General features: G+C 33.7%; 1 protein-coding gene across 2 annotated transcripts in view; it reads left to right on the top strand.

The window, feature by feature from the left end:
- Positions 1-334: 334 nt before the first annotated feature.
- The window catches only part of LOC123713586 (monocarboxylate transporter 9-like), a 70,348-nt gene continuing 42,739 nt past the window's right edge, over positions 335-27,943 (top strand). For both annotated transcript variants that reach the window (XM_045667321.1, XM_045667322.1), the window contains exon 1: positions 335-454. The gene's annotated coding sequence lies outside the window, so the exon portion shown is untranslated. The remainder of the gene's footprint in view (positions 455-27,943) is intronic.

Here is a 27,943-nt window from a genome sequence, read left to right as displayed (position 1 = left end):
ATTAAATAAAAATAAGCTAAGCTTTCACGCATAGGTACACTGGCCTAACGCTTTCTAAAACTTAAAAAAAACTTTTTAAAGTAAGCATTTGTGAAGCTTGCCAATTTGTTATAAATGTTCATTAATTTTATCAGGATTTCCCGAAAATTTCAAATGCTTTACACAAAGATACTAGGCAACAGAGTCTAGTTTTAAGAGAAATATCTTTTAAAAGACGCTGAAAATGGTCAAAATAAGAAAAAGACCAAAGAATAGGAGTAGCCCCATTTAGGCACAAGGCCGATTGCTGCGGGGTGACCGTAAGCCCGGGGCTCACGGCTCAGTCTCGCGTCAACGTTCCAATGAGATGGTAGTACATGGTCGGCAATCTTACTTCCGCGCGAATTGAATTTTTTCGAACACGTGAACAGTGTAATTTGTGACGTGAAATAAAATTATTTATTAATAGATAAATGTGAGTATTTTAAAATAAAATTGATTTTAAATTTATGTAAGTTAAATCTTTTATAGAAATAACCTTTATTAGTCATGACCGTTGTCATTTAAAATGACTTTTTTAACTGAATGCATGCTACGAGGTCCTACGTGTCTACGAACTAATTCAATACATTCATTCGTATCTTGAGGTACAGTTTAAATTACTTAGTTGTGTTTTTCGATGAGGACTGATTTTTATTAGAACGGGCATATTGAATAGTAGTTTTTGCTAGGTTTTTCCGTAGAATTTAAATGACTTATTAGTAATTGTGCTTGGAAATGCGACCCAAATATTTTGTTTATATTCCTCATGTTGAACCTAAATTCAAACGTACAAGTTTCTTTCGTGTATGATTTATATTTTCATATGGTTTCCATATTACGTACAGGTACATCCGCCCGTTATGTGTTAATGCTTCAGATTAACAAACGAAATACATTACATGAGGATAAAAGTATATTATTTTATTTCTCAATTTCATTTGACACGACCATATACAAAAATTTATGTCACCAAACCGTTGGGTCTGTGGCAGCCACATATCAATAATCGATTCACTGACCGTGATTGCCTTCTTTACTCACATAAAACATTGTTTCTCCGGTAATCGTATCCGAAACCGTCATTAAGTACATACGTGTATCAAGCTCTTTTTTAAAAATGTATAACGATAGTATGCGTTTTCCTTACAACATTCATACAAAATAAAACTTTATATGATCATAAAGAGCTTGTAAGCCCTTGATGTAAAAGTCACGTAGAAGGCATTTTTCTGATAAACTTTAAAGAGGAATGGAAATGACATTTTATTCATACGACTCTGTACGAGCCTATTAGAAAGGCTTATAACTATTTTTTGAATAGCGCACGACCTTTGCGTAGTTTATGTTTTATTTAGATGATAAAGATTTAATCTTTTTCTATTATATCGTCTACTGTATCCGTTTGCTGATTGGGAAGCTTTCTCCCCACTTTTCACTATTTTCTCTTGTCGCGCACGCAATGCCAATAGATTGTCATCATATCTCGTTTTTTGGATCGCTACTGAGCTGAGATGACTGACGAATTATTCTGATATCTTATTGGATTATTTCCTTGTCTTGCCTGAAGTAACTACATGATCACTACCTCTTTTGCTTCTAATTATTATATAACGTCCAGATGTCAAATTTATACTGGAAAACTTGAAGATTTTAGATTCTTCGAACTTTAAAATTAACGTTATGTAAAGCAATATAACATTTTCAAATACTGCTCTAAAACAATTCAAGCACGGAAATAATTTAATTAATAAAATATGTAAGCGAAACAGAAAGTTAATATCTGTTCGTATATTTTATTTATACAGTTATTACACTCACACATTTGCATAAGCTTAAAAAGATCAGCATAATCATTTTTTACTGAGCTCGTTAGAACGGGCTGTATACTAATAGATTTTAGTGTTTATGCCATCACTTGCTCGTTCTGTGAAGGAATTTTTTTTTAATAGAACAATTGATATTATTTAGGCACATAAATTGTCCATAAATATGAAATAATGAAACAGATTCCGTCAGACTTCTCATCATTCATGATTAGTCAAACCATAGTGAACAATTAGTTATGTACATCATAGATCTAGTTGGTATTCGCAACTGTTCAACTTATTTTATTTTGAAGCCTTAGGCTATATCAATAAACGAAGCAAGTTTTAAAGATACTGCGTTGTATGGGTATTTACAACGCAGCCCACGCTCACGCGCCCTTTACGGCCAAGCTTTGCGGGCTGTCGCCGTGTGTGGCACTATAAGTCAGCAGATTGGGACGGGATGCGGTCTTTTTTTGCGTCCTACCCTTGGAGGCCCATTTGCTTTTCGTTGAGTACTCCGGATGCCGTCGCTGACTCTGTCGCTGATGTGTTCCTGCAGGGCATGGAACTTTTTATTCCATTCTCTGCGGTGCCGGTCGGTGGCAAGTCCCAGTCTTGGTTTAGGCGTTCGTGCAAAGAGGCTTTGCGCCGTAAGCGTGAATGCTTTAAAGCCTGGGCAGAAGCGGCGACATCCTGTGATGCGGCTATCGGCGAACGTAAAAAAGCATACAATTCAGCCTCTAGGTCCTTCAAACGGGAAATCGCTAAGGCAAAGTCAGAGCATATTGCCAGGTTTGGTGAAAAATTGGCCCACCTTCCTTCGGGAACTCGAGCCTTCTGGTCTCTTGCCAAAGCTGTCCAAGGGAATTTCTGTCAGCCCTCTATTCCACCACTGCATAGGGAGGATGACTCACTGGCCCATATTGCAAAAGAGAAGGCCGATCTTCTAGGCTGTCTCTTTGCGTCGAACTCAACTTTGGATGATCAGGGGAAGGAACCACCGACATTATTGCGGTGTGATACTACGATGCCTGAAGTTACATTCCGGCAACGTGCTATCCATAAACAATTATTTTCCCTGGACATCCATAAGTCGAGCGGGCCTGATGGCATCCCCCCAATTGTGCTGCGTACTTGTGCTCCTGAGTTGGCTCCGGTCCTAACGCGCCTTTTCCGGTACCTGTACTCCCTCAACACTGTTCCGAAGTGCTGGAAGACAGCTTTGATACATCCGATCCCTAAAAAAGGCGATCGCTCTGATCCATCCAACTATCGCCCAATCGCAATAACCTCCTTGTTCTCCAAAATAATGGAAACCATTATTAACGGCCAGCTCTTGAGGTATCTAGATGTCAGCCAGCTGATTAGCGATTCTCAGTACGGCTTTCGTCGTGGTCGCTCAGCTGGTGACCTCCTTGTATACCTTACACATAGGTGGGCAGAGGCAATTGAGTCCAAGGGGGAGGCGCTGGCGGTAAGTTTGGACATAGCGAAAGCCTTCGAAGAAATTATGCAACTGGATTTCCAGCTTTCTTGCTGATCGGAGCATTAAGGTCGTCATCGACGGAGCATGCTCCGACCTTAAACCCGTCAATACTGGTGTCCCACAAGGCTGTGTCCTATCCCTGACCCTGTTTATTCTGCATATTAATGATATGTTGCAACTTAGCAACCTTCATTGCTATGCGGACGACAGCACTGGGGATACTTTTTACACGGGCCGGGCCGGGTATTTCTCGGGCTGTTGTTGATGAGTGCCGGAACAAACTTGTGTCCGAAGTCGAAACTCTTTTACGTGGAGTCTCGGACTGGAGTAGACTAAATCTAGTTCAATTTAACCCCAAGAAGACACAAGTACGGCGAGACGGTACTTCACTCCGGGCCACCGCTTGCAACTCTATAAAGCGCAAATTCGGCCCCACATGGAATACTGTTCTCACCTCTGGGCGGGAGCTCCCCAGTACCAGCTCCTTCCACTAGACCGTATTCAACGAATAGCGGTTCGAATCGTCGACGATCAATCACTTTCCGTGCGGCTTGATCCCTTGGCGTTGCGTAGAGATGTTGGGTCCCTCTGCATCTTCTACCGCATTTACCATGGGAAGTGTTCAGAAGAGTTGTTCGGTCTAATACCCGCAGCTGAGTTTCATTATCGGACGTCAAGGCAAAATACAAAATACCATCCGTATCACCTCGACGTCCGCCGTTTCACAACTGAGCGTTTTCTAAGGCAGTTTTTGCCGCGCACCACCACTATGTGGAACCAGCTGCCCACTGAAGTATTTCCGAACCAATTGGACTTAGGGTCCTTCAAGAAAAGAGCGTACCAATGAAAGGCCGGCAACGCACTTGCGAGCCTTCTGGCAATGTGAGTGTCCATGGGCGGCGGTATCGCTTCACATCAGGTGAGCCTCTTGCCCGTTTGCCTGCTATTACATAAAAAAAAAAAATATATTTTTCTAAAGTATAATAATAATAGTTTAATGGATTCTAAATATATCTTAAAAATGATAGTAACGCCACTGAGCGTTTGATTTCTTCAAGTATATAAATCGATATATATATATATATATATTTTTATCAATAGATCCTTTTACAAAGACACGAGGCATCAGCAAAATTACTTTAATGGCTGTTGTGCGTTTGACCCTTATTTTAGTTGTAATTTTGCGTCAGGGTGAAATGAAGGTCCCGTCATTATGTATAAATAGTATATGTATCAAATTAACTTAAAAAAATACTAACTAAAGTATACCTCTGTAAAAAAAGTACACGTATGATTGTTTTTTATTACTAATGTTCTTTTTTTGATACATTTTCTCTTCATTGAGACATCATGAAACATTACGATGTAGCCTAACTTAAGACTATAAGAAATTTAAACCTAATTTACTAAAAAGATGTACGTCCAGTACCACTACTTACAGTCTGTATTAAGGGAAAGAAACTCTGTTCTTGTGTTCTATTTTTTGTTTTCACTTAGTACTTTTAAGCACTTAACTAACGTGTACTTCAAAACAAATATTTTTTCAATAATTTTGTCACATTGGAAATAATGAAATTGAAAAAAGTTTTAGGACTTTTAAAAACTATTAAAAAATATATTTTTATCCAGTCAAAGTAGATGGCCGAAATTCGTGTAAAATTACGTTATATTACGCACATTTTAAGTATTTTTCTTACTGTTAATGGACATTGCCATTGGTTCATACATGGGCCTCGTTCAGACAATGAATCCTACTATTTTAATACTGGAATATTTTTTTAATAATCGTTTTAAATGTTGATATATCGCGGGTACTAATAATTATATTAAGAAATCGGAGTAACAAGTACCTCTAATTGGTCAGTTTCTTAGCCCAGCAAAAGTCCCAACAGGGGCAGCCTAACTCGCACTTGGTTTAACGAAATATGAAAAAAATATTTTAGGCGATCGCAGTTTGTACATATCACTATAACATTATAAACCAATAATTATAATAAAAGTAGTCGCTTATGTAGACATTTTTCTGTTTGATTCATTATGTAAATATGTTGACTGTGTTTCTATATATGCAATTTTGTTATATTTACTTACTGAGACGCGATTTCTTACAATATTTTAGTTTCATATGATTTTCAGTAATCAGTGACCTCTTGACACACAAAAATACAAATTTTAAATAAAAAAGTTAATATATTAAAGCCACAAAGCGTTAGATGATAGAGTAGAATTATATACGTGACATACGTCACGTCTGTCAAAGGAGAACTTATGTGTGACAAGAATTAAGCTTTGGAAATTCAAAGGAACATAATAAAATATTTTTTTATAAATTATCCTTTATCTTTGTTATAAAGTATTACCAAAAGAATGTTAATAATAAACAATAATTCATTTTTGACAGTGTTAGCCTGAAACAGTTAAATTTTTTACAGTAAGAGTATATTATTTTATTTACTATAGTTAAATATGCACATTAGTGCACAACTTATGTTCGACGAACATTGTCTTGAACGAACCCTGTCCTTAGAGTCGCACGCTTACGCTGTTGGCTGTTCATTTTGTATTATGTGACTATAATCTACGTATTGTGTAATCGTTAAAATTTTATATAATATAAATAATAATTACGTAAATGAACAACCAAATTCACAAGGGACAGGAAGGCGAACTTTTGACACGTAAACGTGAAATTATGCGGGTAAGATAATTAATTAATTCTCTAGGGCGAGGGAAAAAAGTGCCGGCATGTGTCCCATTTACTACTCACTGGGTTCGTTAACGCCGCTTTAAACTTGCTCGTGCGATATATGAATTAACGAGAATAGAAAAAATAATATTTTCACACGCTTGAAACGTGGAAAATTTCTATGAGATATTTTGACAAAAGTCCCACTTTAAAGGCGTTTTATTCATATAACATTTTCACTTTTCCAACGTAATCGTTAGGTCATAGCGATGCTGGATAAAAAATGGTAAAATACAACCTGCGTAAAGGGAAACTGATACCATCATTTGAATCACAGATAAGGGTTCGGAATAAGTAGGTAATGTTGATTTCTGAATCTATAATTCTGTATAGGCGCATGAAGGGCTTTTCAGACCTTTATATTTAGCTGATTTATAACCAAATTTGAGTAATAACTTATATTATATAAATCATTTACGAGAGCAGTAATAATTTCCTGTTATATTTACAAAACATATCAAATTTATCACCAGATCCGATGTCGTATCATTATAGATCAGGTAAATCGCGTAGCATGTTTTAAATTGATATTATTATTGCAATTTGTTTTGCTTCGCTGATTCTTAAGTAAAGTAATTCCTATACATCTGAATTCCATATTCAAATGAGTATATTAAACATAAGAATTATGTTCACTTATTGACGACTTCAATAGTCTAAGCATTGATAGCTATTGTATACGTAGTAAAGTTAGCTAGTAAAAAAAATGTTTGTCCCCTAGAATATGGGTTATGTAAAATGCACTGAAATACCTTAAACACTTCAATATTTAGTATAATACACAGCTGTACTGGAATTAGACCTGTCACAAGTCGGTCCGTGCTCATCGCTATCCGTTTCCGCTTAAAATCCCGCCAGTCGCTATCTTCCCGACCGACGCCTTCGAACACAGAATATAAAATATCCTTTGAATTTCCCAACTGAATTGTGATATGGGTTTAGATTGGGTTAAAATTTTATTTTTATTCTCTCGTTTATATGTAATATTCACACAAGCAACAATTGAGTTGTTAATTGGTGTTTTCGAATTCAGATCATCAGGTTTAAATACATTTCATAACGTATATGTTTAGAAAATTTTATTAATATTTGCATATATTATATTATAAAATACTACATATACATACATATATTTTACATTTTTATGGATTTTATGATTAAACAGGTTTAAGTATTAGTGGTAGATGCCGTGTAGCAGGTTCGATAATGCAATGAGATAATTGTTATGTACTTGAAAGGAACTAAGAGAATGAAGGAGAAAATGGCGTCCTAAATATAGGTAAGTAGAAGACATAGAAGTATTACAAAGCGAATGGAGAAAGAAAGCAATGGATACAATTATTTGGAAAAAGCTGCTGGAAGCTGGAAGTGGCCTTTATCTAGGACGAGGTTCCGTTTAAAAGTACTAAAGGAATTTAGGATATTAGTATAACAAGAAAAAATGATCACAACAGATCTAAGCTGTAAAGATTGAAAAAACACGGGCATAGATCTCCTATGTTTAAGTCTGTATAAGGGACGGTGAGGGACTATAAAAGTGCGTTAATGTGTTTTTCGTTACGTCTTTGTTATTTCTAAGTTCTAATATAATCGGTGTGTAAAATTTGTAACGTCATATTTTTAAGTATACTATTTAAAAATAATTAACTGTAAAAACTGTTTAACTTATAAATAAATAAAAGCGGAGCAAAAACGTACAAAACTGGTGCCCAAGGCCCAACGAAAAAGAGGAAGAAGGAAGATTGATAGACCATATTAAGAAACAGTGCAGTGCAGACAGGCGGGATTTGGCGGCCTTTGGTATACATGTACCTAAAAAGAAAGAGATACAAATAGTGTTCTAGTCGAAAATTATCTGACATAAAATGCTATTATATATTGTAAAATGTTTGCAAGTAGCATTTTTGCCCTTGCTACTGAAAACAGTCATTGTTTTCAGACCTTCATAAGGACCAACGCTTTGTTACAATGTTTCATACGCTGAAAAATCTATAACTATAATTAAAATACAAGTCTTACCCAAGTATATCCATGGGCTGGTATCCTCTTATCCTTTTGCCCTTTTTACAAAATAGTTTTAAAACCAGTTTAAAAGCTTATAAAGACAGTTTGAACCCGAAGTAGACTTAAAAGTACTTAGCTTTAAAAGTTGGAAATCTTACATTATTGTTTCAAGAAATACAATTTCTGTATAAGTAGGCAAGTTATTCTGAGGTTTCATCGCAGCGTCAAGATAACGGCGCCTACAATTGCCTATAAAAATGCTAATGATATGAAGGTGATGTTTGAAGAGAAAAGAAAATTTTGCGAACTCGTTATATTTACCTTTACGCATAGATAAAATCAACTGATAACTGATTATTATCGTGCCCAATAAACGCTTCTTACGAGAAAAGAAAGCATACTAAGGAATGATTCAGACATAAAGGCCATGTACTTGAATGGTTTATAAATGAAACAGATGGTAAAATCAGAAGATAAGACCCACCAAGAGTTGTATGTATAAAAAAGCATCCGAGAGAAAATTACAATAAAGGTTCAAAAATTTTTTTCAATATAAACGTACATTTCGACAATATACGTAAACGGTTGGACGAAAATCCACATTGATTTCAGATAATAAAATAAATGGGTCGAAGCCAAGTTGAAGCGTTTAAAAAATCATTCAGAGTGAATTCAATTTGCGTAGCCGACTGGAAATGTGAGATAAGACGCAATTGTCACGCACCTTGTCCTGTAGTTCTACAAAGGGAATGCGAACTCGTTATAAAAGAATTCTTTGAGTATAAAACTTTGAGGAAACGAAATCTGTAATAAATGCAATATCATTTAATCTGGGTATTTTTTTATACATACTATACATATAATAAACGGTATCATGTTTTAAGAGTAGATAACAGATGTTTGTTAACGATTTAATCTTTAAAAATAAAATCGATTTTAAGTTTAAGTTTGGAGTATCCTTGGGGTATATTTCTTAATTATTGATGTTTTGTTAAGTATTTTTTACAGAGCATATATAGTACTCCTTCGTACGGGTCTCAATACTTTGTAATATACATGAAGATCTAAACGGTACATGAAATTGTATATAATATTTACTAGTGTTTAGTACCATGAATTATACTTAAAATACTAACGTATGCGTATATTTTTATATTAATTCTTTGTTTTGCCCCAGATTGCGCTGTGAAATGTGTCGTACAAATATCTTATTCAAAAATTATCGTAGGACACAATACATAACATATCTCTCGTCGGAATAGTTCCATATACAATATAAACAATACAAAGTAATAAACATTTCACAAACAATTACCCTCCGTCAGCACATTTGTACCGTAAAGGACATAAACAGGTAAAATAATATTTTATATTTTCTGGGACAAAAAAATTGTTCTACGAAAAATAAACACCGGCCCACTTCGTAGCTCATAACAATGATTAACTGGACTGTGTCAACAAAATAAAGGAAAATGTGATTTTTCAACTAACTTTCGACGTAGATGAACGGAACTTTTCTTACAATATTTTACTGGATAATATTCAGTGAATTGTCATACCTTGAAGAGAATTTATATTGAAAATTGCTTTTCACGGTGACTTATTGTTTTGCTTACAGTTTAACAGTCCTCATACGATGTAATGTATTGTCCATATCGCTTTGAAAATAAATAAACTATAATTGTTTTCAGTGTGACGAATAAGATCGCTACACTATATTATTTCTATTTCGTATATTCCGTCCGTCCGTAAATTTTAATACAAATGCTAAAACAGCACAATAATTTATTTATTTTAAAAAGTTTTGCCAGTGGACATTACAGTAAAAGCTTTCATTTTTTTGTGCCTTAGACACGCCGTCTTTTTATAGGTCTAAGTCAAGCCGGTTTCCTCGTGATCTTTATCTTCACCGTTCGAGCGAATGTTAAATGCGCACATAGAAAGAAAGTCCATTGGTGCTCGGGATCGAATCTACGACCTGAGGCTCAGTCGCGTGCTAAAGCCACTAGGCCAACACTACTCATTCCTCATATTTCTGTTAATGCTATTAAGGTAATAAAAATGTGTGCGTGAACTAGTGTATACACGTATTACATAATTTCATTGATTGTAATAGAATTATTACTATCATTGTTATCGTTATTATATATATTTTTGTTATTTATGGCTTCGAATTTCTTTTTTTTTAATGGATTCTCGCTGTAGGCCTTAAGGCCCTTTAAAGCTCAGGTCAGATCGTTTTGGCGAGCGTAGCTTGGCCTGAATGGCGTTTTATCCCGCGGCTAGCGTAAGGGCGTCTCCTGTGAGACTCGAACCTCGGCTCGGGCCGTCGCGGGGTGTCAAATTTCTTCGTGGTAGAGACAACAAAAAGATGGCGCGTAACGTAAAAATGTGACGGTAAATTTTTATAAGATAAAGAAGTTTCACTTCAAAAAAACGTACATTTGAACAACTTATGTCCAATACAAGAGCAAAAGTTTTCCTCTTAAATATTCTGTCGCATAATCAGAACAATTTACGCTGAAGAGTAATATGAAGTTCCATTCAGCTTATGCTAAACACAATATCTACTTCACCTGAAGTTGGCTGAAGATTGAAGTTGTTGCTATATACATTTATTTTGTCACGTTTAGGAAACTTATATAGTTTCAGAACCGGGTGAAAGTTGACAGAAAACTCAGTATTTACTTTGTTTCTCTCCAAGGCTTATCTAGTTTTTCCAAATTACACGATTGTTGTTCCCAAAGTTTAATAAAACTCGGTGAAGTTATATTAAGTTTTCAAGACGCGGACACATTTCTGTGTCTGTTTCATCGCCCATTTTTCTCTGTATGTGATTAGTAATTTCCTTATTTATATCCGCACCAACAGGTTTTATTAATGGCCTCGTTAATAGACGCGGGTGGCGTGCATAAACACAACGATTAACACGCACTTATTTCTATATATATATATATAGAAATGAATATATTGGATAATTTTGAAATATTTGTGGGAGTTCAGGGAAGGATTGAACGATGAGAAACATATAATATATACGAGTATAATAATAATAAAAACAACTAAAACATTTTAGCTTCAAAAAATTGTGTCTTTCGTTCTTTAAGAAATTGAAAATTTGATTGGAAAAAATTGTTAGGTTCGTTCACAAATGTGTCTGTGTCATATTGTATGAGTTTCGAACCCTTTAATCTGTTTTGAAAACAGGTTTTACGTAAACGAAAATTTCCAAAAAATTGTAAATTAACTTTATGGGTTAAATCTAGGTTATGTATTAAAAATCTATCTCTAGAAATGTTTAATTTAGACAGGGTAAGAGTTCTGCGTATACTGCTTTATATTTGTCTAATGTTTTCCTTTAACGTGCGAATCATTAATTGCAGACATAGTAAAATCCATTTGTGTACAGCAGGGTTCAAACTAATGACCTTAACTTTTGGATGGATTCTACGCCTAACATTGCTAACGTAGCTTGTGAGTTAATACATTCTTCTTAGAAATATATCGCCCTACTACGGATTTAAGATATTAAAACATCTTCAGAGAGAGAAAACCAAGACTCATGCCATAAAATATCTTCCACAACAAAGAAATGATTTATCAGCATCATAAAAATACAATCTTTCCGTGGTTTCGTATTATAGGGGTCGGATGAACCCAAAGGAGTGAAAATAAAATGAAGGATAATAAAAGAAGAACGTGTATCCTGAGACTTACAACATTTACTTGATGCTTGGGTACTTTATGAGTCATCACGAGTGTATATTTATCAGCGGAAATAAATATTTATTATCTGACAGTATCTGAATTTTAAATATCGAATTAATCATAGATACAAAAGTTATTGAACGTGATCTGTGTAAAACTCGAAGCATAGACATTAAGGTTTAGACAGGATGAATATATTTAAGACAGTTAAGATATTTAATGTATCTCCAATTCGTTTCAATTGCGCAAGCTTTGTGAAAAATTGTGTCAAACATTGCTGTTTCTATTACATTTGTAATTTGTAATGGACAAGTCACCATTGTGTACCATTTTTAAATAAAGAATTCAGTACAGATAATATAAAGTATGACAAAAGTAGTACAGGAACTCAGGGTGATATAGGAATTTTATAGAACATAAAATGCCATCATAATAGCCATAATGTCCAATTGATTTTAGTTTTATTGCTGTTTCAGTTTAGTTGTGAAGTTTGGTAATAGCGAAGACAATGTCATGCCAAAATAATTGTTAATTGCGGAAATTTGAATTCAAAGAGAATATATGTCATACATATTTATGGTAATTATCTAAAGAAGAGTCCAATTAAGTTACGAAATATAATTACTGAGAGGTGGTGTAAACTTTATAGTTTTAGATTAAGTTATATGTAGTTAATAGCTTAATCCTAATGATCTACTCTGAGTACGGTTGTAATATGGTACATCAACCTGCAGGTATAAACTATTAACCGTGGCATTTTTAAAGCGATGTTAACTATTCAAAAACTGTGTAGGCGTCGGATGTCGCTATAAATTGTTGGATTTTCTATGCATAGGTGTTTTATTGAAAACCATTCAGGTAGGAAAATTCAGAAACCAATCCTGTTAAAAGTGCAAATCACAAATCGTTTTACAATCGCGTTGCATTTTTGTTGAAACATTTTATAGTACTTTTAATTACTATGAATATACATATATACATAATATTCTAATTTCTCCTATCTATCAATTCAGGCTAGAATATCATTCTTCTTATAGTTCCATCTTCGAAGGTTGTCGATATTTATGGCTGAAAAAATACTCTATGAATAAACAAAAGAGATAATAAAGAGTGGTTTTTATTTTAGGAAACAACCGGGCGGAAGGCTCATCTAATTGTGACACTCACACTACGTGAAGGGTCGCAAGTGCGTTGCTGGCCTTTTAAGAATTGGTACGCTCTTAAAACGATGTTTAATAAATTATTATTTTCACTGTACCACGCAACTTGTTTATAGAATATAAATTAATATTTCCAAAGTTATTTGGAAATGCATTTAGCATTAGTGGTTGAACATGCATTTCTAGTGCCTGTGGTTGAACGTTCAAAGCCTAATGAAGTTATTTCTGTTCAGTTTCCTGGCACAATTAATCTGTATTATTTTAATGGGTGCAAACATTGTATGTAATTTATGTTTCTATTTAAATTAACTACTATTCATACCATTAAAGGAAACAATTTTATGCGAGTGCACAGTGCAAATCGTAAACTTTATATAAAATTGGCATCAGCTTGCGACTCTCATTCCTGAGGTCTTAGGTTCGTTCTCCGGCTGTGCACCAATAGATTTTCTTTCTATGTGCGCATTTAAGATTAGCTCGAACGGTGAAGGAAAACATCTGAGGAAACCGGCTTGCCTTAGTCCCAAAAAGTCGACGTCGTGCGTCAGGCTTAGAAGGCTGATCACCTACTTGCCTATTCAATTTATAAATGATTATGCTGTTTCATAATATAGAAATCTGAGGCCAGACCTAAAAAGATTGTAGCGACATTGATTTTTTATTTTATTTAATGAACGCTTGCAATGCGTATCTTTAACCTGATGACCTTAATCAATCGTTGACTTACCCGTCAAGATAAATGTGACAAATACATATTCTTTTCAAAAAGCTTCCGTATTCAATAGATAAGAAATCATCTCAGTTGAGTGAACGATCAGCTGATAATATTCGCAGAGAAAGCTCTTATGTCATCTCTCGGAATTTCAAGGTTTGGTGCAGCATCTTGAGCACTCAAGAACGGGGTCGCCGCTTTTATCTCAAATCGACCTCCACTAATTAAAATCTAGGTGTGAATTATTTGCATTTTAGTTATGTACTGTTTTATTAAATCTTCAAGTATGGTATGTAACGTAATAATTTATTTTTTTATACAAAATATTTTAGATTGAATATTTATATACCATAATAAAAACATTGTATATCAAGCTAACTTTTAAAACATAATATTTTATTCATTCATTTATGCTATGATGAAAACAGACAACAGAACTCTGAACGCGGCAATAAGACTTTTGACAATGATTTAGTTTTTTATGAAGGAGGTATCTACCTGCCATTTTGAATATAATATTTCTTGGAAATTGAACCATACCTTATTGAATAAGATCTTCAATTTTTTAATACTTGATACAGTGTTAATTCGAGTTGAGATTTTTGTATCAAAAACCTCTCTAACGTGCTTTCAATATAAAATATGCAGGATGCAAGTTTTATTATGAATATATTGAAAATGTATTTTCAAATGTACAAATTATTTCGGTCAATTTAGATTTAAACACTACTATATGTTTCGTCAGTGATTTTATAGACTCTAAAGCTGTCTCTCTATAATGGTTATAGGACTAAAACTCTAGAGGTAATACACGGAAACAAAGGAAAAAACTAGTACTATTTTTAATAAATTATCCAAGTATAATATAGAAGACTTCACTCAACTATTGTTTCACTCAGTCGAACCCTCCGCGTTAGTATAAAGTTCATGTGCGGAATTTCTAAGTTTAAACAAAAGCTTGTTAAGCCATCGTTAGCATAGTAATAAACAAAAGAATTGTTCGAATCCTTATTGTGCGCTTGGCACTCACTTATGGTGCGACATTCTTCTGTAACACATGTTTAGATGTGTTCCCATGCCAAGAATTAAAATTAAACGTCGTTCTGAGAAAAACAAATATGATGTTCAAATAATATGCTAATGAAACCTAATAAAAGGGTAATTATAATATTCAATTTAAGATATTTTGTAAAAATAAATATTTCATATTTATCGAAATAATATTTATACTTTACAATGTTTTAGATTAAATGTATTTTTTCTCTAATAGAATTTATATAAATGTTGCCAATACAACAATTAAAACAATTTTAGATATAGCAACACACGGTTAATCTCACAGCTTACCACTTCCATTGCTATTCCCTTTGCGTATCTTTCATTCTTATCGGAGTGACCGCATAACACACACATACAATATTATAACCAGTCTTGTTATAAATACTGTTACATAAAACTTTTCTTTTTTTCAACTTTTTAATTATTTTGAATTTTGAGCATGTATGAAAACTTTTTTCGATTGTTCTCCATTTCATATATTTTTCGTTTTCATTATCAAATTACAATATGGAGCCGTCCGTCATATTCATATAGACACTTCAAAAGCTTGGTATCAGCCGTATGTTTGTGTTTGGTATTGGTGAAGTTTCACTTTCACAAAACGTGCGTAAATTCGTAGATTCTTGACCTAACAGATTAAAGGCCTGTATAAAAGCCAAAGGTGGTGGCATTTCGAATAGAATGTTTATTTTTATTTTTAACTGAGAGTTTAATATACATGTATACATATATACATAATATAATATGTAGGTATAAATTTAAATAGTATTAAATTTCTTCATTAAGATAAAGGACTTTTTATTTGTAACAGTACTTATGGCTGGACTAGGTATGTTGATCCTGATTAACATTTAACTCCTTTAGCCTGTGCCCAGTTTAAATTTTCGAAGTTTCTCCTTGTGTTTCGCTCCCAATGTTAAATTAAATAACACTTGCTTAATTTATACAATAAGTATTTTCAGGACTATTTTTGACACTACGGAAAAGGTACATTTACTTTGCGTGTTGAAACAGTACGAAAAATCTAGCAGTTGTTTATATTATATTATTGTTCAATGAATTATGAATATTACCAGAAAATACCATGCTATATACTCAAAGTGATAGCGATATGGTTCCAATGGTTCTATGGTGTTATGAGATCATCGTTAGGAATATTAGAGGAGCTTGAACTTTTGTTACTGGGTACATCATTAAGATTTGTAAGATTTTATTCTGAGTGAATTGATAACTAAGAGCCGACTATCCAATCCCCAGGCGCAGTGCCCTTAATGACCCCCTGGATTAGCCCTCGAACACATAATTATTAAGCAACATTTATAGCTTGAAACAACGCTATTTACAATAAATACATACAAACCTATATTTTACTACATATTTAAAAAAATCTCTTAAAGAGTAAAGGTCTCATCCAACCGTCATTTCATCTTCTCCACCAACTACTTTAAGTTCATGCCACCGTGCCAGAGAGCAATTTATTATTCTGTATAGATAGAATGGACCAGCAGGTACAGAAGCGGTGTTACCGAACCATTCCACTTATGTTTTTTTTGCAATGTGTTAGTACATCAATAATTTTCTTATTTTTTCTTATTTATGTTGGTACCTCTTATCTTGTCCTTTGGTTTTAGCTCCATTCCTGGTTGATAGTTTGTTATTTTATGTTTGTATTATGTATACGTTTTTCTTCTCTCCATTTAACTACAACTCTCTGTAACGCCATTAAATACTCAGTGTGGTTATAAAAGAGTTGACACTGTAATTTAACTAATATACATGGAACACTATTACGATATATGTAGGAATGTTTATTATAGTTCTACTCTACAAAGACACACAACGACAACTATATATGAGTCAGTAACAAAATTATCCGTTACTCGTAAACTAAAAGGTGAGCGAAAAACAATTTCCAATATAGATTTTCCGCAAAAGACCGTTGTCTACTTTGCAATAAACATTTCCCTCGGTTCATTTGAACTTTATTAAGTGGAAATACATCTGAATAGCGAAATGTACCGGCACTTTAGAATCTGTCGACTATCAATTAAAGCCTTTGTTTGCTCAATGAATTTTGCTGATAACCATAATTATACCTCATGTGTCCTGGTTTCAGATACTGGTTCATTGCATATTTATACTCTCCCGCATCTTTGCCTGAATAGAATTAGGGCATGGCTCTGACCTCTTAAACTTAACTTTATTCGTTATGCTTACGGTCTAGTTAAAAAAAACAAGAAATAAGGTGGTTTATAGGTAATATCACATACATAAGTGACTGCACGGTTTCGCGTAGTATTTTTGTTTTTAATTATTGGCTGAAAACGAGTGTTAAAAATGGCCATAAAACCTGCACATGGGCACCCATGTTAGTGGGTGCGTTGCCGGGAAAGTCACAACTTTGGGTGTACCGCGGGCACACTCCACTTGGTTGTGACCTGACGATTACAGGTAAAAAATCGAGTTTCGACACTTTGTTACCAACTCATTATTTTTTGCACATCTAGAAAGTCTAGAAAGACTCGCTGAACAGATAAAGGCCCTTACGGGTCTTACCGTCACCCAGGCACAGAGGCTTGCTAAAAATAGAGGAGAGTGGAGGAAGTTGTGCGGTGCCATTAACTCGACCTTCAGAAATGAAGAGTGTGACTAACTAGTTGCTTGTTATATTATTAGTATTTTTAACTGTATAATTATTGTTGTATTATTAGTAATAACTATCGTAATAAAATGATGTGGGAAATAAATAAACATGTGTTTATGAAACAACTTCAGAACTTCTTGAGCGTTTGTTATTCGCACCTTCCAGGTCTCACGCAAAGATTTTAAACGTACCGACTTCTAGTACCAATATTGGGTTTTGCGCGCCTCTTCACAGATTGTGTTCTTAACATGATTATTACACTATTGTCGAAACTTTTCCTCTGCTTCGTTTAAGGTTACATTACAACAATTTTTATCTTTTACTTGAGGTCTTTCTTTCATAGTTACAATTATTAGGTTTTTGTCACTTATATCTAACTAATCTTCTAAATGTAATATTGTACTTATCTTCCGACCCGCCGTCGTCATGTTTGTATTTTTGTAAAACTGTTTCAACGAATGCAATATTTCAAATTTATAATTTATTTGATCTATCCGTTTTATAATAAATATATAGTTTGTTATCTATTTTTTCATAAGAAGAGAAGGGTTTATTAGTAATCACAACAATGTAATATTATTTTACAATTTTCTTAACCTACATAGTAATGATAACAATAATTAAAAATTAATAAAAAGAAAATTAAAACAAATTTTAAAAGTTTGTTCCCTGTGGCACATTACGTTTAATGCTGGCAGCATTTATGTATGTATTTAAAAAAAGATGGCGAGAACAAAAATTGTTTTTAACGCAAATTTAAATTAACACAATCTTCGAAATAAAAATCTTTGAAAACGAGTCACAAAATCGTTTATACAAAGCTTTTGAATAAACATGATAATAAAATGATCCCACATATCTTTCCACATTACGCACAAAGGCGTCAAAATGAAGTATTAGCAAAATAAATTCATATTATTTTCGTATTTCCTTAATAGAATGTGTGGGCGATGTGATTTGCGATAAGAAAAAATAGTTGCAACTCAGGCATGACGATCGTAAAATTGCTGTTATACAGTGGACATTGGAAACATGCCATTTTCAACAGGGCTTCGTATCTTAGTTTGTTTTAAAATGCATATTTGTCCAGTTTTATCTTGACAGACGCGGTAACGGTTTTGAACAAGGAAAAAACGAACAATCATGTCGTGCTAACATAGTTTTTGGCGTTAAATTTCTGGATTTCTTCTTTTGTTGTTTCTTTATAGGCGATTAAGTGTTATAAAAAAATATTCCACGTCATTAAATCGTATTCCAGACATCACTACTCATCGGCAAAGAAGACAAAAGGTATAGGCCCGAGAGAAAAAGCCGGCCTAAAAAACTCTCGGACAACTCTTAGATTTTTTGTTCTAAAATATGCCGTATTTCTCACTATGTTTATGTATATTAAATTCATTCATATGCAATGATATTTTACACGCCAATACGTAAACTTATTACGCGGCTTTGCTCAATAAAAAATTAATACAGTGTACGACGATAACCACGTAATACCAATGCTCCATATTTCCATTTGGCATTATCAACCTACATAGAATAGCCCTGCTGTCTCGCCTTCCATTTTAATCAGATATGCTACTTTGAAACGTCAACACATAGATAAAACCCGTTTATTATTATTTGAAAATATTTGTGGCCTAGATTCGTGCATTACTATGACTATTGCGTTTACTCATCGCTTTGAAATGTTTCAAAACATTTTGCGTTGGTTTTATAAATACTGCCAATCATAATAAATGAATAAACAAGATAATACAAAACGTTATTATACTCTGCCATAGTTTGGGATGACCACGGTTCTTCCTAATATTAAATTAGGTATCTGTAATTACTATGAACAAGAAGCATATTGAAACTACAAGTGCTCGCCACAGACTAAAAGTTTTATTAAATAATTGATCATGCATAGACCCACAAATGGTTGTTTCTTTATATATAACTAGATGTCGCTAGTAGTACTATTTTGATAGATTATTAACAAAGCATTGTACAGATTTTGGCAATATTTCATTGTATATATAGGATTGAATTGTTGGTTTATAAATATTACATTACAGCTCTGTTCAACCTAAATTCGGTTGTGAAAAGGTGTCATGGTAACGTGAACTCATGATCACAATTAATATTTTGTTCAGTTAAGTTAATCAGTATTTAGATGTGTATATAAAAATGTATATTTATTTATTTCGTAATCCAACAGCTAATATAAAAAAACTACAAAATACTAAAAACTAAATAATGCATAATTATAGTAACCACAGATGTAATACATAATATATACAAAAAGTTTCAAACATGTACGAAACGAAAAGTCAATAAAAATTATTTAATACGTACTACCTAATTTGGTTACATTGTGTGTGTGTTTGTGGGGTGTGCTAATGATGCAGGTGATTAAGCGCTATAGATTCTTTATACTCGTTTTAACCTTATTCCGCAATTGCTTAAACAAGTCAAGTAAATATTGGTCGTTGTATATCCGCGCTGCGCGATACAAAACTGAGTTTTTTGTATAGTTGGTGTTGATTTGAGGGACGTGAAATAAAGTATATATACGAGTCTGTACGAGAAACATTGAAGAACAATTTTTCTAAATGTAAGCTGCAATTAATTTTATTTAGACAATGTCATGTAGTAAATGAATATGTAACAGTTCGACTTAGAGCCCTTCAAGAAAAGAGAATACCAATTCCTAAACGACCAATGCACTTGCGAGTATCTAACTAATGCACTGCTTAACACCAGGACAGCCTTCAACCCGTTTGCCTTCTGTTCTATACAAACAGTGCATAAAATACGTAGTACTTACTAAAGTAGGTGAAGAAATTACAATTTCTAAATATTTAAAAAAAAGCAACGTTTACTATGATAATTATTAAAGAAAAAGAACAAAGAATGAACACAAATTAACTTTTCCCTCCAAAAAAGACCTTTAACACATAAATACTACATTAACAGTGTAATGAATGCGAAACATCTGTAATATAAATCAATTATATTTAATCCCATTGAATGAAACTCGTACAGGTTATAAATAGCAATTATTTAGATTAGATGTTTTCCGCCTGTCATGCAAATAATAATTAATATATGCAAATAGAACAATGTTATATCTCGGATGACACATAAGTGGGGGTTTGAATCTTCAAACGTGACAGCGGCCTACGCCTAACCCAGAATAATGTTTTTGTAACATCTGATTTGTAATAATAAAACCAGTTATAATATATAATATAAAACGTTTACAGTATAATACTCGAAACATAACTAATTTAAGCGTACTAGAGACCTGGCTCCAGAAGATAGACCACTCCTTATATGGAAATTGTATACGTTTTAAAACAAACTCGCAAGCGAAGTTTGAGAATTGTCACTAAATAAATTCAAAGCACTGTTAAGGCCCTATCTCAGAATTGCAGTGTCAGTGTTTCGGGGTGGACTGCGGTGCGCAGTGGAGAGTTAAAACATTAAATTAATGTAATTTTATCATTTTTTTTCCGAAATGGATTACTTGTCTTGCGATAAATTATATCGTGTAAATTTCAAAATCATGTTAAATATACATTTTCGTCATAAAATTAATTCAAAATGTCAAAAATTGGCTATGTTTGGATTTTTTTTCTATCGAGCGAAGTTATTTAAATCGTATATCGATCTTTCAAAATTCTTTTCCATTTACCCTACTTCAAGAAACGATGACAAAAAACGGAAATAAACAATGTACTTTTTGGAGTTTGGCGACCGTATAGGCCCTTGAACGGTAAATTACTCAATAAAGCTTTTTATAAATGTGACGAATATTTAAATGATCCTAATCCATGCTATTGATTTGTTCACGTTCAAACATTTTGTACGACTCAAAACTTAGCGATTAAAGAGTGGCGGAAAGTTTCTTACCAGTTCTTCTTGCCCGCTCTACGTCCTTGACTTGCGAACCGGTGAAAATGTAAATTTAGAATGAATTTAACTTCTTTTCTGACGTTCATAAGTGTACTTGTTTAGCAATATGAATAAAGTTAAATTAATTGACTTTGACAGTATTGTATTGTATTATTTTTGGGTAGACGCTACGTCATTGAACTTTTTTAAACATAGGTGGCGCTTTTTTAGGTCTAGGCCTGAAATTGGACCTGTTTTGAAACCATCGACACTGTAGTGACTACTATAATTTGTACCGGGAGAAGTATGTATACACATATTATAATAAAATACCATGAAGACCTTATTTTTAGAAAGTTGAAATGGAAATAACAATATTATTAAATCCACTACGATTGGCAAAGTACATATATAAAGGTAGGTCTAAACACTGTTCTTATATAATTATATCCCTATATTTGACAATTGTGTGCCGTTTTTCGTACATTGTTTTTAAACGATGCAGTTGTTAATAGAACTTATATATCCCAACAGTACTAAAAAGTACAGTCATAATTAGGCTTTTAAAAAAGCGTTAAAGCGAATTGTGCAAATATAAAATAAATTATAATCGGCCAACGCGTAATTACGATTTTGTATTTAATGAATGATTGAAGTGTTTTTCAACGAGCGTTAATTCGGAAAATTCAATTGCAGTTAAATTATGAAAACATTTTATATATGACGTTTTTAAATAGATCAAACGGGCAGGAGGCTCACCTTATGTTACGTGATACAGTTCATGGGAATTTATATTGCCATAAGGCTCGCAAGTTGCAGGCCTTTTGAAAATTGGTATGCTCTTTTTTGAAGGGTCCAAGTCGAATTGATTTGGAAACACTTTGGTGGGTTCCGCCCCGGAGCTTTTGTAACGTGGATATATAGGATTTACTCGATGTGGTTTTAGTGAATATTTCTTCCAGCTTAGTCAGTCTCTGAATAGCGGAGATTCTGGTGTGCGTGTAGTCCACATACATCTGGTTATTTCGGGAGCAGGGGATGTGCTAATGAATTTCCACATCGGAAATCAAAAGGGTAGCTGTTTCCGCATTCTCTGCTGATGCCAGTTTTTAAATTGCATTTAAATTATATAATATTACAGTCGTAATGAACCCCGGCTCTTTACGAATTTTGCTTAATATACAAATAAAAGTTCGTCAAAGGAAAACTTCGCGTGGAACCACGTGGCGTTTTTTTATTAAACAGTGATTCTGCTGGTCCTGAGATTAAGATCTCAATACATATTTAGTTTATATTTAATAGTGAAGTTTTTATCGGATTTTACTTGGTTAAATATTGAATAACTTGACTATGTCACCTAGGGGACTAGGTGATCGATTTGGTGTGAAGGTTTTCGTGTTACCTTGCTCCAAGTCTTTCGTTTTCGCCTCACCTGCAAGTATCTGGCAACAGACGTTTGTTTGCGATGACCACGATTCCGCTAATTACTAGCGTCGCTATTATTACCTCAAACACTAATTTGTATATAGGAATAAGTTCTGATATAGTACCAAACTTAGACCTTCTAAAACTAATTACGTTGGCAAACAAATGAATATAGTTATTCTTCAATTAGATAACGATACGCTAGATATAATATCGTGCTTCTTCGTTAACATAATTGAGCGCGCAACTTGTAAGGAGATGTCAATTATGGTTATTTAATTAAAAATTGTTTCGCTTCTTATATTTTACTTGTACAAGTTTCTATTAATATTGCTGAATGGAATACATTATATTTGATCTTCATTTCGTTTTATTAAAATGCAGAACATAATTGAATTTCGAATATACTTTTAATACTTATACTTTACATAAATTGATCAGCTTCCGTTTATCATAACCTGAGAGGTTAGAATTAACTTTAAAAAACGAACTATGAAACACGACACACGTCCGCCTAGACTCTAGACCAATCGCAATCAAGTTATGATAGACAAGTTAAGATATGATAGATATGAGAGATAGTAGTTTCGGTTTTTAAATCATTAGAATATTTTTTTTAAGCCAGCCAGTGGGTTTAAATAAGAAGGTTATATATGCCCAGTAAAAAATTTCCACCAAGATGGAAGTGAGTCTTCTAAACCTATTAATTGTTTATCCTAAACGAATAAAAAATTAAATGTACAAAAGATAAGCGTAACGTAAAACCACGAAAGATTAAAACGAAAATGGTGTCGCGGTAGTGAGATATTTTATGTAGTATATCGAAGCGTGCAGTGATGCGGAGCCGATAGATTTTATGAAAGCATATGCACGGTGATAAGGAATATATTGGAAAGTTTAATATTGATCGAGCAAACATGAATATGCAACGAGTTTTAAAAATTTATTTCTGTAGTAACGAGGTTCATATTTATTTATTAAAATCTATACCAATATCGGTCCTGATTGTATAACTTGGCTAGATTTTGGTTGAGAAAGTTTGTTTTTCGACTACATCATGGCGATTCTTCATTGATTTTGATAATTTTTTGTTGCTATGTAGGAGTCTTTTTACAGGCCCTTGTCCTTGTCATATTATTTATTGAACTAAAACAGGAAGAGGTCGCTTTGAATATGTACAATTAAATGTATATTTTGTAAAATCATTAATTTGTAGTCATTTGGATACTACGTTTAGAACTGGCCCATTACAAACATTGCTAATAAAACTTTTCTGAATTTAAATTTTAGAAGCCTTTGGTAACCTGATGCAGTATATTGCATTCATTTGTCATTTGTTTTTGTGAATTGGCGGCAAATCTAAAACTTTTGTTACACGTGAAAATTAACCTAACGCGAGAAAATTTTCGGTCAGTGATTTATTATGACTTTCGTTGTGGGCTTACTCAACAACAAATCTATGGTAGGCTGCGGTTAGCCTTTCTTATGAAGCCTTCTCGTGCCAGTATTTATAATTGGTTTAAAGAGTTTAAGCGTGGACGTAGCAATCTCAATGATGATCCGCGTGAGGGACGTCCTTTAACAGCGACTGGAGATAACATCAGTGCTGTGCGACGCGTGATAGCGGAAGAGAGTGACCTATCAGCAGATACGGGTAAACTTAGGCATTGGTGTGTCAAGTTTAAAAAATATAACACGAATATTTAGGCGTTAGGAAGCTTTGTACCAGATGGATTCCCCATACTTTAACCGACGACCAGAAACACCTTCAAATGGACTGGTGTCGCCAAATGTTAGATTTAACGGCGGTGACTTCAATGCTGTATTTGACATCGTCACAGGTGATGAAAGCTGGATAATCACTTTACAATCCCTGAAGATGCGGTGAAAGCGTACTAAAATGCCATAGAAGATACCCCTAGAGAAGAATGGCCCACTGCTTTTCTCAGTGGTTACATTGAATACGACGATGTAGAGAGGAACGGAGATTACTTAGAAAATTAATAAAAGTATTGGCAACTTTCTATAATATGCCACTTTTCATTTTCTAAACACTTTCAGTGTTACCTAGATATATTACAAAATATGTCCTGTTATAGGCATGTTTAAGAACGAAAAGAATAAGTCTTGAATTACGTATATCTTTTCATACGACGATAGTTTTTTTTTCATTTACATTTCGTTCTATTCTTATAATATAATTCATACGAATTTCTTATCCATCTTAATATTGAAAGCCACAAACGGTGGATCTAATAACACACATTAATTTAAAGTTAAGTTATTATAACAAATATGGCGTATGTTATAAATATATTCATGGACAATAGAAGTATACATAAAGTCTCCTTTGTATAATTAAAACACCTTAACAGATGACGCAATTTAATTACGATATACAATACAACTTGGAATCGGTAAGTGATAATCGCGAGTGGAGGAGTTGTATTGTAATCAATTCGAGAGAATTACTTCTTTTTAATCGTGCAATCTTCAGAATGGGCGTGATCTCTGATCCACATCGTTGATTCGTCCTGCTACTCTTATAACTATAGACCTCCATTTAGCCTATCTTTTGCATCTCAACAGCAGATTGAAAAGTGAGTCCAGTAGTTGCACTAATTAAATCGGCCCAACGCGTCGGAGATATGCACGCCACGTACATGTTTCCCTTCGACATGGCCCGACAAGTCTCTAAAATAAATTCCTTGAAACCTAAAGAAATTCAACATCCGTATCAGTACAAGCAACGAAAGTCTTTCTGTATTTGAAGTTCTTTGAGCATAGAACTGTTGGTCCGAGCTGTTCCCAACAACACATCTCCAGCGTATCAGTCTTTTGGTCTCCTAATTTTAGCGACCAAGTTTCCGCGCTATAAAGACAAGACATAAACCGAGTCTTTTTATTTTCGGTTATTCAACTGTCTTAACTTTACCCAAAAGCTTATCTGCAGATCTCCTCTCTCTGAGATAGTAGGAAGGTTTATTTTAGTACACCAATTTATTCTCAAAGTAATATCTCCATAATGAAGCACGGACAAGGCGTGCTGACCACGCCTACTATTTACATTGTCCTAATCCGAAATGGCATCCATTCAATTTCAAATATCAATGTCTCAAAATAACGGGTTCTTTAAAAAGCTAACATGTTTATTCCATTTACAACGTGCGTGTCTTTATAACGTGACACTCGTATCTTACATTGTGTCATCAGAACTTAGATCCATGGACTGGAATTTTTATAATTATTATAAAGATTCCAATTAAATTGACGTAATGTCCCGTCTAGGGTTATTGACATTATGGGTGTCCACAGTGTTTCCATCGTGCTCAGTATCGTGTTACCTATTTAACCTCGCTCCAGTTTTTGCCAATCAAAGGTATGAGCGTGTCGACGATGGTTGGTATTCTACTAACTATGCGAAGTTCATGTTTCCACAAAACTATTGTTAACTCCTGGTCAAACTTTATGTATTATAGAAGAAGGTAACTCTCTTACGAATTCGTGATTATAACGGATATTATAGTAGTAGCAAGAGCAGTGTTGGCCTCGTGGCTTCAGCGTGCGACTCTCATCCCAGAGGTCATAGGTTCGAGCCCCGGCTTGGTTATTTTCTATGTGCGCATTTAATATGAGCTCGAACGATGAAGGAAAACATCGTGAGGAAACCGACTTGTCTTAGACCCAAAAGTCGACGGTGTGCGTCAGGCACAGAAGGCTGATCAACTACTTGCCTATTCCATTAACAAATGATCATGAAACAGATTCAGAAATCTGAGACCCAGACCTATAACGGGTGTAGCGATATTGATTTTTAATTTTTTTATAGTAGTAGTAGATCCGGTGCTGGTTAGATTCGGTTGTGGGTTGATCATTGCTAAGTGCCCACCTCGCTGTTTTGCTGGTAATGTTTATATGTTTTATTCTGCTTAACAGAAATTGCTAGTACTTTTATTTTATGTAAATACATAAGATCATACATAAATTGACCCAGTTATTTATTATAATAATATAAGTTTGCTCAACTTGTAATCATGTTATTCTAATATAAACTTTTATGGCCATACATCCGTTTTATCTATCAGAATCTGGAGTAGCAATAAACGTAATTAATTTTAATAATACAAAGTTATGAGCCATCGAGATCCCTTGCCCTATACTTAACCTACATCTTGTTTCATAATCGTAAATCGTGATCGAAATATTAATGCTATTGTAATAAATTATTCTCGTACATTATAAATCGTAATAATGAATTTATTGAATGAATATTAGGGACTCAGATTTCTGTGTCTGTTTCGTGATCATTTGTTTTTTCCAATAGCCAATGAGGATACGACTTAGGGGTGTTCAAGAGCGTACCATTTTCTTAAAGGTTGACAACACATCCGCAAGCCCCTTGGTGTCGCAGGCGGCAGTTAACACCGCTACATCGCGTGATACATATTATTGATTTTTATGTCTCATATATAACTCATTACACAAAAGTTATGTATAATATGAATAATAATTGTAATATTTTAACATCATAATATTACATTAATAATGATATTGTAAGCGAGCGTAATCCCATGAGATTAGCAATGGATATTTTCTACCTCTCCGCAAAAAGCATATTTATGGAGTTTAATATTCCTGGGAAAATTTAATTACTTAGCTCCCTTTATGGCTGGATTTTTAATATTCATTCGAAAACTCAGCACCGCTATTAAGGATCGCTTAGGTTTATGATATCGTAAATATACGGGTTATTCGTTAATGTGCAGTCCAATTTATTAAGACAAAAAATAGTGTATACACGTAAGAGTTGAAACTTGTTTATGACCTTATTTAACGAAAAATTATGTACTATATGCAACTTCACAGATTGAATAAAGTTAAATAAGATAAAGTTTAACATAAGGATTTATTATCATAGACATGAACAAATAATACAATTATTTCATTTTACCTTATTACTACTAAGATTATTACAGAATTTCATTAATTGTAATAGAATTATTACTATCATTGTTATCGTTATTATATATTTTTGTAATTAATGGCTTCGAATCTCTTTGAATCAACCGTGGTAGGGACAAGAAAAAGATGGCGCGCAACGAATAAATGTGACGCGTAACCGTAAAATATGACGGTATTTTTTTTACTACGCCGATAAAGAAGTTTCACTTTAAAAATATAACAGAAATATAAAAAATATGTTTAAATAAATGTTTACAGCTGAAAGAAAATACTGAAGTATATTTTATATTAATACACACAGTAAACAAGACAAATAAATTTCATTA

Source organism: Pieris brassicae, chromosome 8, assembly GCF_905147105.1.
Source record: "Pieris brassicae chromosome 8, ilPieBrab1.1, whole genome shotgun sequence".
In the NCBI taxonomy this organism is placed as follows: Eukaryota; Metazoa; Arthropoda; class Insecta; order Lepidoptera; family Pieridae; genus Pieris; species Pieris brassicae.
The sequence above is the reverse complement of the archived record's forward strand: the minus strand, read 5'-3'. Positions and strand labels throughout refer to the sequence as shown.